This window comes from Cyanistes caeruleus, chromosome 1, assembly GCF_971803275.1.
Source record: "Cyanistes caeruleus chromosome 1, bCyaCae1.hap1.1, whole genome shotgun sequence".
In the NCBI taxonomy this organism is placed as follows: Eukaryota; Metazoa; Chordata; class Aves; order Passeriformes; family Paridae; genus Cyanistes; species Cyanistes caeruleus.
Window position 1 is genome coordinate 36,185,683 of NC_141701.1, and position 16,473 is coordinate 36,202,155.

Below are 16,473 nucleotides of genomic sequence, written 5' to 3' on the forward strand. Positions count from 1 at the left end.
AACTAAGTCTTATTCCTAAGGCTTCTTATGTGTCATTTAAGCTTCTGATGGCTAAATAACAGCTGCAGTAATATGAAGGGATTACAGAAAAGCACCAGCCACTGGAACCAAAGAGGTTATCCCATGGTGCTTTTGTGCAGCCTGTTTGGTATCTGCCTCATGAAGTCCTCTGCCTTCCTAAAATAATATGTAATCAACATTCAAGACACATGTTTTCTACTAGCAAATGGGAATAAAGAATAGCAGAATTCTTTAAGAACGCTGATTTTTTTTTTTTAGTGGTTTTCTATTTTGAATGACATCTGCTTTGTGAGAGACTTAGGAATCTGGAAGGAGGTTTGCAGAGAAGAATGAAATCGTCTCTCTGATCCTTCTGCATTCTATCAGTTTCAAAATAAATACTTGTACTTGCCTTCCTGCAAAAATCAGTAAAATGCCAACTCACTTTCTGACAGCTTTATATAACACACTGCTTTGTGAAAATATTTTAAAGTTTATTTTGGTGTTGTATTTCAATTAATCTAATCAAAACATTTAAGCATTTCAATAAACGTGACTGAATAAAGCCTCACATCTGTCAGAAAACACTGTACCAGGAGCTGAAGATAGCTAATAGAGTAATTCTCCATAGATAAAAAAAAAAACATAACCCCACAACTTTTTAGATAGATTATGTATTTCAAATTGTTCAAGCTCTTCATATTAGGGATAAAAATACTCCTCCTTATCTGTGTGGCAATTTGAGAGAGCTTTATTTAAATTACATCCTCTGCCGTGTGTATAGAAGAGATGGCTGGGGTCTGTTATAGTGTAAGGATGCACAAAGACACAAACTTTAATCTTCTAGGCTCATCTTAGTGAGCATCAGAAGTGAGAAAAGAGCTCTCCTGGATTTTATTTGAATTTTCACAGAGTCCCAACGCTACCTCCGTGGTGTGACCAAAGCTGGTGATGCACAGCATCCTGTGGCAGCACTGAGGGAAGTGCCAGGGGCACCAGTGGCACACAAAGGTACCTTTTCTGGCCTGATCTGATGTCCAGGGAATTTTGACACTTACTGGGGGCTTCAATGTGGGACACTGCGGAGACCACTCATGCTAGAAGTCCCACTGCTCTTCTACATGGGCCAGCACTACAGCACTGCCAGAAGAGGTCTGAATCATGCCAAGAGTGACTGTGGGGCTCTGGAATGAGGGTCAAGGATATGGACATTCTTTGATGTCTCCTTGGATCTGCTAGAGAAGGAGAACTCAGGGAAAATTAGATGGATTCCACAATTCTGTGCATTAACAAATGTTTGCACAGCTAGGGTTGAAAATAGGGATTTGAATTCTAGGACCCTGGTGTCTTCAAGAACTGACAGGAAAAGACAGGACACCTGACCAGGTAGGGAATCTTTACAAAAAAACTGGCCAATCTGCTAAGAGTTTTAAACTGGGAGTGATGAGGGTCATGATGACATTGTCCACTGGAAGAGGTGAACTGGTTTGATAATCAAAGAGTGCAGGAAGAAGTGGAAATTTAATCATCAAAACAGGGCAGAAGGGAGTTCAGCCCCAAGTACATGAACACAGGGAAGGAAGTACCTACAGGATGTGGAAGAAATTCTCTTAGCATTTGGGGGAAAATCAGAATGACTGAGTGCCTCTCAGTGCCTGTACACTAGTACATACAGGATGGGAAGTGAACAGGAAGATTAAGAGGTCTGTGTGCAGGTGTTTCCCAGGGTTATATAGATCTCACTGGAATCATGGAGATGTGGTGAGACAGCTCACATGACTGGGACAAGGCAGTGGCAGAATAAAGGCTCTTTGGGAAGGATGGTGAAGAGTGGAGTTGTTCTGTACATGAGAATGGAACAGGGATCCATGAAACTCTGCCTTGGGATGGGTGAGGAGCCAGATGAGACCTTATGGATTTGGATTAGAAAGCAAAACCACATGAGCATCCTTCTTACAGCTGTTTGTTACAGAACCACGATCAGTAAGTACTATGTGAGTCTTCAGAAAAGTGTTTCACATTTGCAGGCCCTGGTATTCATGGGAGAATAACCAACTCAGTGTCTTTCAGAGGGGTAATACAGCAGGACAGAAACAATCCAGAAGGTTTCAATGACAGTGAGTGAAAGGAGTAAACAAGACAAATCCAGGCTCTTCTCAGCAACATCCAGTGAAAGATAAGAGGCAACAAGCAAAAATTTAAATATAGAAAGCAAACTTGTTTTTTGCTACAAGAGTGGTCAAAAAGTAGCACAGGTTGTCCAGGCAAGCTGTCTTCATTTTTGCAGTTTTCCAAAACCCCTCTTTGCCAAATGCTAAACAACCTGGTCTAGCTGGCCCTGCCTTGAGCAGGGGGCTGGATTAGAAAGTCCCCAGTGGAGCTGTCCAACCTCATTGATAGTGTGATTCTCTGGGTCATTAGTGTGGGGGCCAGAGGGAAATTTTTGTCTTCTGGGAGGAAGTGTCACAGGGACTGGAGCTGTACCATAGTTACACCTAAACTGATAGACCCAGGAGCTCCTCTAGGTTCCCAGTTCTGTGTGCATATCCTGGCACTGGCATGGGTTAAGGAATGTTCCTACATCCTCCTCCTTGATTTCTGCTGGAAGGGAGCCACACTGCAGCATAAACAGGGCTCTGTGAAGTAAATTCTCCTTTGTGCACTAATGATCTCATTTTCCTTCTAAATATGGAAGGTTTTTAGGGACTCGTGCTTTTATTACCCAGTCTAATATAATTTTCTTGAAATTCCCAGCTGGAGGGGCAAAAAACAAAAATTCCCATGCAGTTCTGCTTCATCCCACAGAGGAATTGACAAGGCTGAGAGTCTATGATGAGTCCAACACAGACAGAAGAGCACCAGACTGAAGTACACACAGCAACCAGAAAGCTGACAAGCTGTTGCATTTTGTAGCAGATGCAGCTCTAACAGGGTATGTGGCTTCATTCCTAGATATAATGAGTTGCAAACGCATACTGGGAATGCTGTTTTTGTTCAAAAAATATCTCCTCAGTTAATATACAATATGTGCACTGGATGAATGTGTGCTTCTATTCCCATAAAGCAGTGAGAGATCACAGAGAGGAGCTGTCACACTTTACTGGGCTGATACTGATTGTTTTGGCTGTTCATATCATTGCTGTCTATTTCTCTTCTGAACAATACAGTTAAAAAACTAATGCTCAGAAATCAAATTAAAGGATGTTTCTTCTACCACAAGAAATGCAGTTCCAGGCTGTTTAAGGGGATGGATATATTCTGCCTGAAGTTCAAGCTGGTAGGATGTACTCACACTTTCTGTGCAGAAATCAGAAGATTAGGTCATGTATGCTCCAAAATTCAGACAAGTTGTTGTACAGATCAGATCAGACATGTCTCTTCTGTGTACTCAAGCAAGGAAACAAAAAGCAGAGAGAACAGTGACCACACATATTGGGAGCTCCAGAATGGATTAAATGTCATCAACAGGGTGAATAGAGAGAAAAATTCTTCCTTGAAGACAACACAAAGTCAAGAATGGATGATCAGATACGAAACAGGCAATGAGATGAGGAAAATTCATTAATTAAACATGAACATGATATCAGGGCAAATAAACAGCATACTCAGGCTGATACCCAAGCACATATGTAATTCTGTCAACTTCATTTTACATCATTAAGATATGAATGACAAGCTTCACAAGCATCAAAGACAAGATTTTCAAAGTAAAGTAAATTTCTGAACTGGAATACAATGAAATATGAAGGAGGAATTTCTACCAGAAAAAATGTTGGTTGAGAAGGTTGTGTGCGACTTTAAGTACATATGCACAGGATTCAAAAATAAAGAGGTAATAAAAGCTAAATAACAAATTAAGAAAACTTGCTTCCTTTTTTCCTTCAGTCTGAGGATCCAGGAAGTCACAGGCTAAGCAGTAATACCCACAAGATTACAAGCCTGTCCTCAGCTTCAACCTCCATCTCAACGAGTAGGAAAATAATTTGAGGCTGTAGCAGTATAGGGAGACAAGCCTGTGATCGTAAACTTGTTTTCAGTGTTGTCATTAATGTTCAGATATTGAATTTTTTATTAGCTTTTGTAAGCTAGTAATGACAGAATTAGGCTTGCAGTCTTTGACATAGGATGTCATTTTTCTGCTGCCACAACAAATTGCAGATTCATGTGCCTGTTGAAGGTGCTGAAAGGATCAAAGTGAGTGCAACTTCCTTGTCAGAAGCAACTCTTAAAATCAGCTTCTTAAGGACATTCCTCCTACTGTGTCCTTTATTTCAACTATATTTTGCTTTTAATTCTGCCAGCTGGCCCATTTTGGAGCTTGCTAGTGGACTCTGAATCAGATTAAGTGGTCTATCCAGTATAAATAAGAAAGATGGAAGAGGAAAAAAGTAGGTAAACATTTAAATTCATGGTCTAGGGCTACTGATAGCTCGAAGAATGAAACCAATTGTGGTTTTCTACCTAGAGTTCCTGCTGATTCTGAGAGAGGGAAAGGAATAAAGCAACTGCAGAAGAGAACTTTTTTTTTTTTTTTAACTTGGTAAACAGTTATTATGAAGATGAAAAATAAACCCAACAACAAACCAAACCACTGCACTACTGGGAAGTTTGCAAGGTGAAGAACTCAGAATTATGAAATGCCTCAAACCATGTCTATAGTTAACCTACAACCTGCACAGGCACATATACATTATCAGAGTACATTCAGTTGTGTGACTTTATATGATAAACACAGAGTGTTCACCTGCAATACTCCTGCCTTGTGCAATTTACTGGACAGATCATGTCCTAAGGATGTATCAAAGTGAAGTGGACAGTTATACAAAGGACTCCCATCTCTGGCTGGTTTCTGAGAACAGGATGTACTACATGAAACAAGATTAAAATTTCCAGGAGAGAAACTATCTTCCTGATTAACTCCCTGGACTATCATCTTGATCTCTGATTTTTTTTCTCTGTCTAAATCATAGTTTTTCTGTGTGATACTGATCATAGCATTTGGGCAAACTCCTTCTCTGTGATCACTCCTGTTTCATTTTCTGAGTGCCCAGTCTGAAACAGCTGGAGTATTGAGCTCATAATTGCAAAAGTTTGATATGAACTGGGCCCTGAACACATAAAAGGCAGCAGAATGCACAGAAATAAACCAGGCTCTATTCTTGAAAGTGGCCTCTGAAAAATGAACCAATATAGGGCAATTTTGGCTTTAGTGTCAGTGACTTTATTCCCAATTTGTAAACCTGAGACACAATCCTATTACCTGGCTGATGTGTCATATAAGTAAATTCATTAATACCAACAAAGACACAGATTAAATCAGACTCAGATTAAAGGCCCAGAAAAAGGAATACACTTGTGCTCAGTGCATCCTTTGTATGTTAAGCATTAAATGATATTTGAGACTATTCACAAAAGAATTAATTAAACCTGTTGTGGATCACGTAGATTAAAGTCTTTATCATAGTGTATATACACAGTTGGCAGATACAAGGCTGTGGGATACATCAACTGGGTATTTCCTGGTTGTGAAGCTTCATCAGTCTTTCCAGGTAAGACCTTGTGTTTTATTCAGAGATATTTATATTGTGTATATATATATAGTTGTAAATATCTGAAATTTCTACATGGACAGTTAGGAGGCAGGGATACCAAACCCCACAACATGGACAAGGCCATGTGAACCTAGATAGAGGAGAAAGACCTAAATAATTTGGAAAATTCTAATTTCTCGTTTTTCTTTCAATAAATAAAATTCACAGATTACCCAGATTAATGGGACATTTAGAGAAGAATTATTTTTAAATTTTAAATGTCAGCTACAGAAAACACACCCTGGTCATGCACAGTTTTGTAAGAGACTATGATATCCTTTTTTCATGGTGCCCTTATTAGGTCTTTCATATCTGAAGAAATGCTAGTCATGACACAAAGGTTTGAACCATTGTATAGTTCAGACAAAGTATTCTGAAGAAGAAAAGAGCTCCAGCTAATATTGTTCATCTGCTCCGCTCTATTTGCTTCTCCCTGAAGTCAACTCAGAGCTTATTTTCAAAGCCTTCGATAGACTACAACAAAATTTATTCTCAAAACAAGTCTCATTTTTGGCTGCCCTTGGCCACTTTTGAATTTTCTTGTGAAAAATGACACATTCATATGTGTGGGAACAGAGGCTCAGCAGACATCTCAGCAGATACAGATCTGAAGTGCATGTCCCTTCAGAAGACATGCAAAATGCTCTATTTTTTATGAACTGCCTAAACTTGGTGTATCTGCATGTCTGCTGCTTCATTACCATTTTTGTTAAAAGCGAATGCATTTGAAAGCCCGCAGTTAAAGTGTGCTGTAAGATAAAATGTGGACTTTGGGAATGGCATGGTAATTACACGGCAACAAGCTGAATATCAGAGTGATGAGCACTGTTTCACTACATCGGGACTGAAGAGATCAGGCAAAAAAGGCTACCTCACCCCACCTGAGAGCACTCAGAACAAATCTGCTTATGTTTGGCCCTCGGGTAAAATCTCAGTAGCTAGGGAAAGGCTTGAAAGCTGTGATATAAATAAATAAACTGTGAACAAGACCCATTTTTCTCCAACTGAAAAATAACTCTCATCAAAAGGGCAGCAAAATTCTTTCAGAGTTTCTTATAGTCCTTGCCATCAGACTAAAGCCCATATTTGATTAATAGAAAATAAATAAATAAATCTACATTCCCATTATTTCTTTCTCCCTTTTTTTTTTTTTTTTATTGTCTTTTGGACTCACTATTATATTTACACCTGGTTATTTTCTTTACAGAGCTTTTCACTTGATGTCCTGTTTTTTCTGCTGAAATTCAGGCATATGCAGTACCTGTTTCATTAGTGTCACTTGGCCTTTCATTAGACAAAGAAAATGAGCCTCTAAAGCATTCAAGGAAGAGACCAATAAAGATATATTACTGTCACTTCACTCAATAAGAGCAGATGGGTCATAATAGAAGGCTGATACCAGTACATTTGTAGAGTGATTTTTTCTTATCAGGCAGTTAATGAAATGAATTTCTATCATAGCATCTTTAAAATATAATACTCTCACAACTGTCTTTAAAGACCTATTTTGAACCAAATATGTTATCTATCAAAATATTCATTAAAATTAGGTGCAGGCCTACAGGAAGAGACAGATTAAATCATTGAGGCATCTGGGCCTCTTATTCCTCTAATGTGACCTCATTATATCGTAATTTGTTATTGCAGAAATTTAATTTTCTGATGCCATAGAATTATTGAGGGTCTTCCCATTTCCAGAATTTTCACTCTACCTAATTGCAAACTTCAAGATCATTTGGTATTTGATACTGTTTGGCTCCAGGATTGGATAGGAAACCGATAGCCTGTAAATGAGGAAGCACTTAATGAGGAAAACGTGATGATATCTATTGACTATATTCTAAAATAAGATAAATAAATAACAGTTTCACATGAGATGTGCTCAACTTCTCCCTGACACATTTATTAACTCTGTTCAGAGCAGATGCTTCATTGCCTCGATATCAAGGAAGGAGGCAGATTCAAGAGAATCATCATGTCCCACTGGCCCTACTGCCGAGCAGTCACTGATCCTAGGGGTATGAAGGATATTTACCTCACCTGAGAGCCTGGAAGCTGGACTTTAAATATCACAGGACCAACATTACCTGCACTTCAGCTAAAATTTATAAACACATGTGACTTCTTCATGCACTTTCAGGGTTCTTCATTGGGACAGCCTTCCCTGCCACTTAAGTGTACTGGAAAAACAAATTTCTTTCCCGGCACTCTAGTAATCCTCCACAGCTGAGGCATGATATTGGAAGACTTCAAATTTTCCAGGAATTCATGATCAAAGTTCTGTCACCTACCAGTTCTTTATGGCAGAAAATTTCACGTGAACAATGTGACAACATTGCCCTACAGAGAAGGGAGTTTTGGACACCGCACAGCTGTTGCGTGCAGGAGGAAAAACCAAAACCCCTGTTAATGCCCCTAGCTCTGTATTCACAGCTGTCACAAACTGGGGTAGAATAATGAGAAGAACATACCCTCAGTGAATGGTATTCCAATGTTCTTATATTTTCCTACACCAATCCCAAGATGCACTTCAAGGGCTTAATGATCAAAATCGGTGCTTGATCACTCTGGGACGGCTTCTCCTGCTCCTCTGAAGTTTGAAAAAACCTTGCTCAAGTCCAAGTTAGAGAAGAATTTCCCTTTCAGGTTTAAAACCAAAATAGCCTTAATTAAGCAATTAAAAAAATTTTAAAAATCAGGTATAAGCAACTGAACCGAGTTCTCTACAAGTACAGCAATATGAAGAATGCGTTAAAATTGTATGCAGCTTTGCCATGTACAAATTTACATATATACTTGTGAAGGCTAAAATTAAAAATCTTAAAATGGTTCTAAATCAACAGAGAGTGGGTTAACATCAATATTCATGTGCAAAATTTGGCCAAGGTATTTAGCTTCATTTTCTATGGATATATCAACTTTTAATTTTTTAGTGAGTGAATGAAAATACCTTTGTAAGGATCTTTCAAATTACAAATTAATTCACAATACAGAGGTTATAACTCCATAACCTCAACACACCTCAAGAGGAACAATAATCAGGAATGTTCAGATTTTTGAAAGAAAACAAAAAAATATTTAATTTTTCTGTCTGCAAGTGGATACAAGAATTCAAGGAGATGTTGAAAAGAAAACAAAAAAAATAAAAAAAAATAAAAAAACAAACCAAAGGATATCTCCCTGAGGTACTTTCTGAAGTGTGTTTAAGTAAAACCACTTTTCTTAATTATCTTGTCACTCAATAATCTCATAGTTATTAATTTCAGTAAAACCATAAATATCACTGAAAACACAAACTCCATTTTTAATCAGTGAAAATGGCCATTTGCTGAAAAAGGCTTTTGAGTAATATCTTTGCATTCTTATTAGTAGTGTGGATTTATAGGAAAATCAAAACTATATTAATTATACCATATCCTCATTATATATTAATAGACTCAGAAACCAAACATTTTGTGCCTTGCAGATGGAGGTGTAATATTTATATGAGGCTTGCAGCAGCAGCCAGTGTGGCACTTAGCTCTAATGTTCCTACTTTAGAGTATTGACTTGGTGCCCATGGGACCCATGAGCTCCAATCCAGCTGGGAATGCAGATATGCCGCATTGAGTCTCCAGAACAGTGTCTTGGGGTTTTTCACTTCTCACAGGGGGCCAAATTATGTCAATGGATGCAGTTTGTACTTTGAGACATCAGTTTCTGAATGCAACATGTGTGTAACACACACCCATTCCTGGCAAAGCAAGAGAATTTTCGTGCTTCATTGGGAGAGGCCCAAGAAGATGCAGACCCTCAAGGTCAGCAATACACAGCTCTTGAAACACAGGCGCACACAACCCTCACACAAAGCTACGAGCTGAAGTAATATCTCACCCTCAGAGCACAGGAACAGGAATGCTGCTTCTTGCACTCCACACAAGGTACTTGCTCCACTGGAAAGCCTGGTTCCTTGGCAGCTGATGGGATCCCGTGTTTGGGCTGTTTTCTGGGTATAAGCTGAGAGCAGAATGACTGATCAATTGCCTCTCCATGACAGCAGCCTTTGCAGAGCAACTGCTTAAGTCAGATGCCAGACTTGTGACATTATTTGGTCATTGATGGTTTCTGTAACTTAACTGAGTTTTTTGCTTTTTTGATCTATTTGTTGTGTGATCCAAACTGTTTATTTTGAAGACTGCTAAATATGACTGAAGGTGCCAGACAGATGAACTCCATTGCTGTCCATATGAATCTTAACTATGCTGCTTTACTCTGCCAAGGATTTCTGTACATATCCCAGCCCCAGGAAACTCTGTCGAGAGAGATGTCTCTCAAAAGGCACTTTAGGGGAAACCACTTTGGCTAATATGGAGGAACAGAGAGAGCTCATAATGGAACCACTCCCATCTAGGGTGCCACACAAAACTCACCTGAGAGAATGGGCATCCCCTGTATCGCTCCTTGACATATATTTTCCATGTGTGTGGATGCTGGCATATGCCTGGACCACCACTCACAAGATCATCTTGTGAGATCTCAAAAGAGAGAGAGGTCAAGGATATGACCCAGTCCCTCTCCTAAGCCCAAGAGACTTAAGAAGAGGCAGTGCCATTGCTGGAGACTCTGTGAGTGCTCTGTTGGGCATTGAGCCCATTGGAAACTTCCTCCTACCATGACCTAGGGTGGCCCCATTTACAGGTGAGACCTAACAATTCATGCTCAGGTAGAGGTTTCAGCTCTCTTCCTTACAAAGACCTAACCCAATAGCAAATCAGGGAGTGATGCCCCTGCAAAGAGAGCTAATTCCTCCCTCCCACAAAAGAAACGGCAGATCCTCATGCCTGGCAACTGCTCTTCGTCTGTTTTTAGCTTTTCTAAGTTCATTTTCTTGACTGCACCATCCTCATAAGTGTTTGCAGCTCAAGCTGTGTCATCTGAATATGTCATTAGCCACTGAATAGCCGAGTGAGGAGCAGTCAGCTGGGGAGGATTCAGAACTATATAGTACTGATCTCTGCCCTCTGAGGATTATAAGCATTTTTCTAAGTGCCTCTAATTTTAATCTCCCAAGCTGTGGCTTATACAAAAATATATTCAATGGCCTCCTCTCTAGTATAATATCTTTACATTAAGGATTTTCTCTTTCACCTCAGGAAGTCAGCTTTGTAGCAGACCATCTCATTTAAAATTTAGTGCAACAAGAGTGGCATTTTTCTGTGTAAAATTGGAAGTAGCACAGGTGATAGATTCAGCTTTTGCCTCTGTCTGGTTGCAAGTGCTGGAGATGGAAAAAATAATTTTGAAACACACTGTGGAAAGTTCTGATCTTTTCAGTTAGTGAAAGTAAGTAATTTACTTCTGTCTGTAAGTAATAATTATCTGTGTAGAAACCATAGTGATGGAGAAAGACAGCCCAGCAGGGTAAAAAGAGAACAAGAAATCTTTGGATTTTCTGAAAGCATTCAAAAGGATCAGTAAGCAATCTGTCTTTACCTCCTTCGTGGCACTGTGCACACAGGATAAGAACACAATAGGGAAATAAATAAAAAATTCAATAAAATAAAGAAGACACCTAACAAGTAGAATATAGATGACTCTCTTGTGATCCAGGTAAGGCCAGCAGTTAAGAAAAGGACCCAGCTGCAAGGAATGGGAAATGGGTATGCAGACAAAGTCAGTGTCAGGTTTAATGCTGATCTCAGGATAGTCAGACTGGTTTTTGCTGTCTCTGGGGCTTTGCAATGATCAGACTTTGTGACAATGTGAAACATCAGGGCAGATGTGAATGAGTCAGACCAAAGGTTCAGAGGTATGGCTGAATTTTGTCCTTATCTGTTCATTTCCACACTTCCCATGCAGCACACCACAGAGTGAAGGAACATTTTCATGGGCTTCACTGTGGTTGCTGACCTACAATTCTAGGCTGAGGAAGTTCAATGTCTCCCGGTGAGCAGGGGGATTATTCTCATGTCCTAGGATAGATCCCTACTGTGCCATTTCAACAAGGTCCATGAATGGTTTTTGGAGAACTTATTTTTAGTAGAGGGCAATCACATCCTTCTCTCTTTTCCGTTTTTCACTGTCTGCACTGGTTTGTTTATTCAGCCACATACTCCCCTCAGAAAGGCAGGAACTGCAGTTTCAAAGGCTGGGAAGACAGTAGAGACACCAGCTGTGAGCAGAAGCTCATGGGAAGACCTTCAGAAACAGAGCAAGTAACAGCACTTCCCAACTATATACTGATATATCTGATGATATATCTGATACTTTTCCCAATGCTTTCTCACAAGTGTATTACTTTTTCTTGTTGTGTCATGAGCAATTTTTCTTCAGTAGACATTCATTTTTTAATAAGTCATTAAACTGCATTTACCCATCCTTAGACTTAGAGCTTTTCTGCCCAGTGCCTTAATCAAAACATTCTTCACACTGCCAGGGCTTCCTGCATGAGTTGTTTCTGATCAGCAGCACAGCTTTATCTGCAGTCAGTGCCCTGAGCACTGTGCCTCCCCTATCAGCCGTTTCAGGCAGGAGCGAAAACACACCCTATCCGCCTATGATATCCTCTTTATTTCCTTGTTGCAGCCCTTTTCATTTCTCCCTGGCTGTTCTCTGACAGCTGCAGCCCAGGCTCCAATCTGCTGCAGGTGGCTCTTTTTGCCCTTCAGGCTTTCTTCACCATTGTGATGCATTAATGAAGTAGAGCTCCCTGTCAGACTTCATCAGCAGTCTTGTGAAGGCAGAATGAAATCACTTCTATTGACCCACTGGCATATTTATAGGCTCCTTCTTTTTTGCTGAGTATGGCAGTTATCACCTTTCCATCCCCATGTTGTGTTTATTCAGCAGAAAGCTAAATCACATCTGTGCACAAGTGGAACATTAATCAGTAAACGTAAGCCACTCATAAAGACTGCTGAACCTATCTAATTACCAGAGCTGGGACAGCTCACAACACCTTCCCCTCACAGGGGTTCAAAACCCCATTAATCCACGGGCCTCAAACACAGCCCAGCAAGATCAGGGACTTTCTCAGCTCTCCTCTTGCTAGACTGTCACCAGAAAGCAGAATTTTAAAGTTTTCCTTGACTTGTTCCTGATACTTCTCCTTTCTCCTACAGAAAAAACAACTAACCCACTTCAGAGCAATGTTTTTTCTGGATTTGTTGTTGGATTTGGGTGTTTTAACTGTTTCTCTGTTTTCCCCTTTCTTATTATCAAAATTGTTAATTAACAAAATCAAACACCGTCCATATTATTGGGGTTGGAGTTCATCATTTAAGTTCATCCTGTGTTATGAGATGAAGCATAATACTACATCAATATGGTAATATTTTCAGTAATTATGCATAAACAGCAGAAGCATTTTTTAAACTTTCTGTGAAAATAAGTTATATGCCGTATGCCTGTGTATGATGGAAAAAAATGGTGCTCTCAGACAAAGCTTGTATAATATTTTGATGAAACTCCAAGTTTGGCTGCCCAAGGTTTCTCTAAGCATATGATACATGTTAGCTTCTAAAAACCTTCTGACTCAGTCTTGCTTCATCCTGATGAAACTGGAAGCCCTTTAAGTTAAACAGTTAAATGTTTTCTTTTCTAATTTATTTTTTTTATGAGCACCATCTAAAACAGATTAAATGGATTAAAAAGTGGTAAATCTACAAATCTTTACAAAGGGAAGCATCATTTTCTGGGGATATTTCCAGACAGTAATCTTTTCTTTGTCAAGTGCTATATTCAACAATCAAGAGGAAAATCTTGGAGGTAGATTTTGCCAATTATATAAAAATCTATAGAGTAGTTAAAAAGAACAGATCCGTTTCAAAAAGAAAACTGTCTTATTTTAGCAATATGCATTTTAACAAAACTAAATCTAAGAATCAGGATTATAGATGATATATATATATAAGAAAGAAAAGCAGTTAAGGAAAGGCTTTGGGGTAGGACAACCAACCAACAGAGATTCATTGCAAGAGAGGATATGGCCCTTGACTGAGGAATCAAGGGAACATCAGCTAGCAAGAGTGGTTTATATCACAGTGATTTAATTAGATAAATCCTCTAACTGGTAATGGCTTCTAAGTTTATCATATGTGAGAATGTAAAAGGAGAGCTCCAAGGACTGTTTCATAGAAAACCTTGGTCATTGTGAGAAACTAAAATACTCTCTTTAGTGTATATTATTTGGAGGAAATATGATAATGTAATTACTCAAAGCTAATGTGGATTTTAGATCTAGTAAATTTATCTAAGGAGATAAAAATACAGCAAGAGGTTGAGCTTGGTCACTTCTGCTGAATCAATGCAGTATTGAAATGACATCTAAGATCCTTTTAAAATAAAGGAAAACAACAATTGAGAAAAGTTATCGGAATTTGCATGGGTTTCTTTGCCACTTATTTAAACCAAGATAGAAAATCCTCCAAAAATAGGTATCACATTTCAGCTAAAATTTGAATTTTATAGAGAAATAATTTTGTATAAATTTTGGTTAGATGATTTTATATCCAAGTAGGTAATAACTCAGATCCTTGGTGGATGGACTTTTCCTACTGAACAGTGATCTGTCTTCATGTCTGCTAAGGGACCTCACTTGAACTCTTAGAAATTTTACCAGTGGAAAAATGGATAATTAAAATTTTAGGGGCTTACCAACGATATTAAAGGAAATTATTAGGCCTGGGGGGACGTGACTGAGAAATTCATATTCTCATCATTAGAATACAGGTCAGTAGGGATCAGCTGCAAGAATCATGTAAATTGTACACAGTCAGAAATTCAAGAAACTCAAATGTAGGATCCTGAAATAATTATTTAATGGATATGTAGTCATCTGTCATTTACCTGACAGCAGTTTTAAGGAAACTCATGGTTCTAATAGCAAAGCTAGAAACACAGAGAAATTCAGATCAACATCTTTATTACCTCTGTATTGAGATGAACTGTTGGCTCTTTTCACCTGAAGGAATGCATGAGCTCTAGTCCTCATGAACCCTTTCTGATTAACATGTTGGTTTAGCCATATATCCATGGCTTGTTTCTTTCTGGAAAGTACTGTTGAACAATAGCCAGAAAATAGCAGATGACCACACTCCATCTAAACCTCCCTTCCAAATACCCATTGCTGATGATTTAATATTGGTAGATTTATATAAGATTTTCTCACCATTAATGTTTATTTAACAGGTTTTATTTTGCTTATCCACAGGACAAAAGGGTGGTCTTGCCCTTGAATTACATTAGTTCAAGTGATTTTTTAAACTTCAGTTCTGTAAAAAGCTTTAGATATTTCCTTATAAAGGTAAGATAGAAATCCAAGATAAGCCTTTATTTATGGTATCTGAAATCATTCAAATACAATAGCCTAATGAATTAACAAGATTTTATTATCTTATTGTGAGGACTAAGATTATTTCAAGGAAAGCCAAATGAAACTAGGAGATCTTCCTCTGGGATTTGTTATGCTGTGTTGAAACAAAATGAAAAAATCAAACAATGCATATATTTTCTGTTGGGAAAAAAGAACAGCCATTTGCAAGTCGCCTGTGATCTCAACATCCGTGTCCTCTACATATAAGATATTTTGACTGCCTGCTCTCACCGGTGAGGCTCTATTGAGCGGTGGAACAGATACAACCTAAGATTGTTTATGTTTCCTTTCCTAGCAGATAATAGAGGAGAGGCTGCGTCTACATGAATATGTATAGATACAACTATAGAATCAGAACCATGGTAACCTCTTTGCCATCATATTACTACATAATACAGTCACCACAAAACCAGCAAAGAGCTCTGTTTCATGATAAATTTTCCCAAAGGCAACATCAATTAATTCAGCCTTCAAACAGTGAGGATGTCAGAGAGGAAGTGAGGACTCCAAGTAAAGACAACTATTTCTAGGAATCTTCATTTCTCCATAGATCTAAGTATCATAGAAACATAAAATCATTAAGGTTGGGAAAAATGATGAATTAATGATGAATCTAAGATGATGAGATCCAGTTGTTAATCCAGAACCACCATGTTCACCTCTAAACCATATTCCCAGATGCCACATCCACACGTTTCTGAACACTTCCAGTGACAGTGATTCCACCACTTCCTTGTGCAGCCTGTTCCAATGCCTGAGCCCACATTCAGTAAAGGAATTTTTCCTAATATCAAATCTAAACCTCCCCTGGCCAAACTTGGGGCCATTTACTCTTGTCCTGTCATTGTTACCTGCAAGAGGAGACTGACCCCCACCTGGCAGCAACCTACTTCCAGGATGTTGTAGAGAGGGATAAGGCATCCTGTAAGACTCCTGTTTTTGCAGGCTAAACAACCCCAGCTTCCTCAGCTGTTCCTCATCCCACTTGTCCTCCAGACCCTTCACCAGCTCCATTTTCCTTTCTCTGGACATGCTCCAGCTCCGTGATGTCTGTCTGTAGTGAGGGGCCCAAAACTGAAAACAGGATTTGATGTTCAGGCTCACCTTGTTGAGTGCAGGTCTGAGTACAGTCCATGTAGCCAGATATGCTACAGCTTTTGTACTGGAAGTAATGCATCCACTGCACACTTTCAGGAGAAGACCACTGAAGAGTGCTGAGATCAGGCATTATTTCCTGATCTCACAATTCCCAGATGCCAAGAGAAGGGTGGGTGCACATATGCACGTGCCCATATGAGCTCAAGTACTCTTTTGCCCTGCTGACTCCCTCTTTCCAACGTGCTCTGGTGTAGGAACTCCAAGCACAGAAAGTTCTCAAGATCTTGTGAATGCAAGCTCAAACATAGAAGTAAACACAGGATTCAACCTGAGACCTTGGAAAAGGCTTCCAGATTTAAAGCCATAAGCAAGAATGAGAGTTTGCAGATAGAAAAACATTAAGCTAAATAGTGGGAAGTTTTAAGGTTTTAA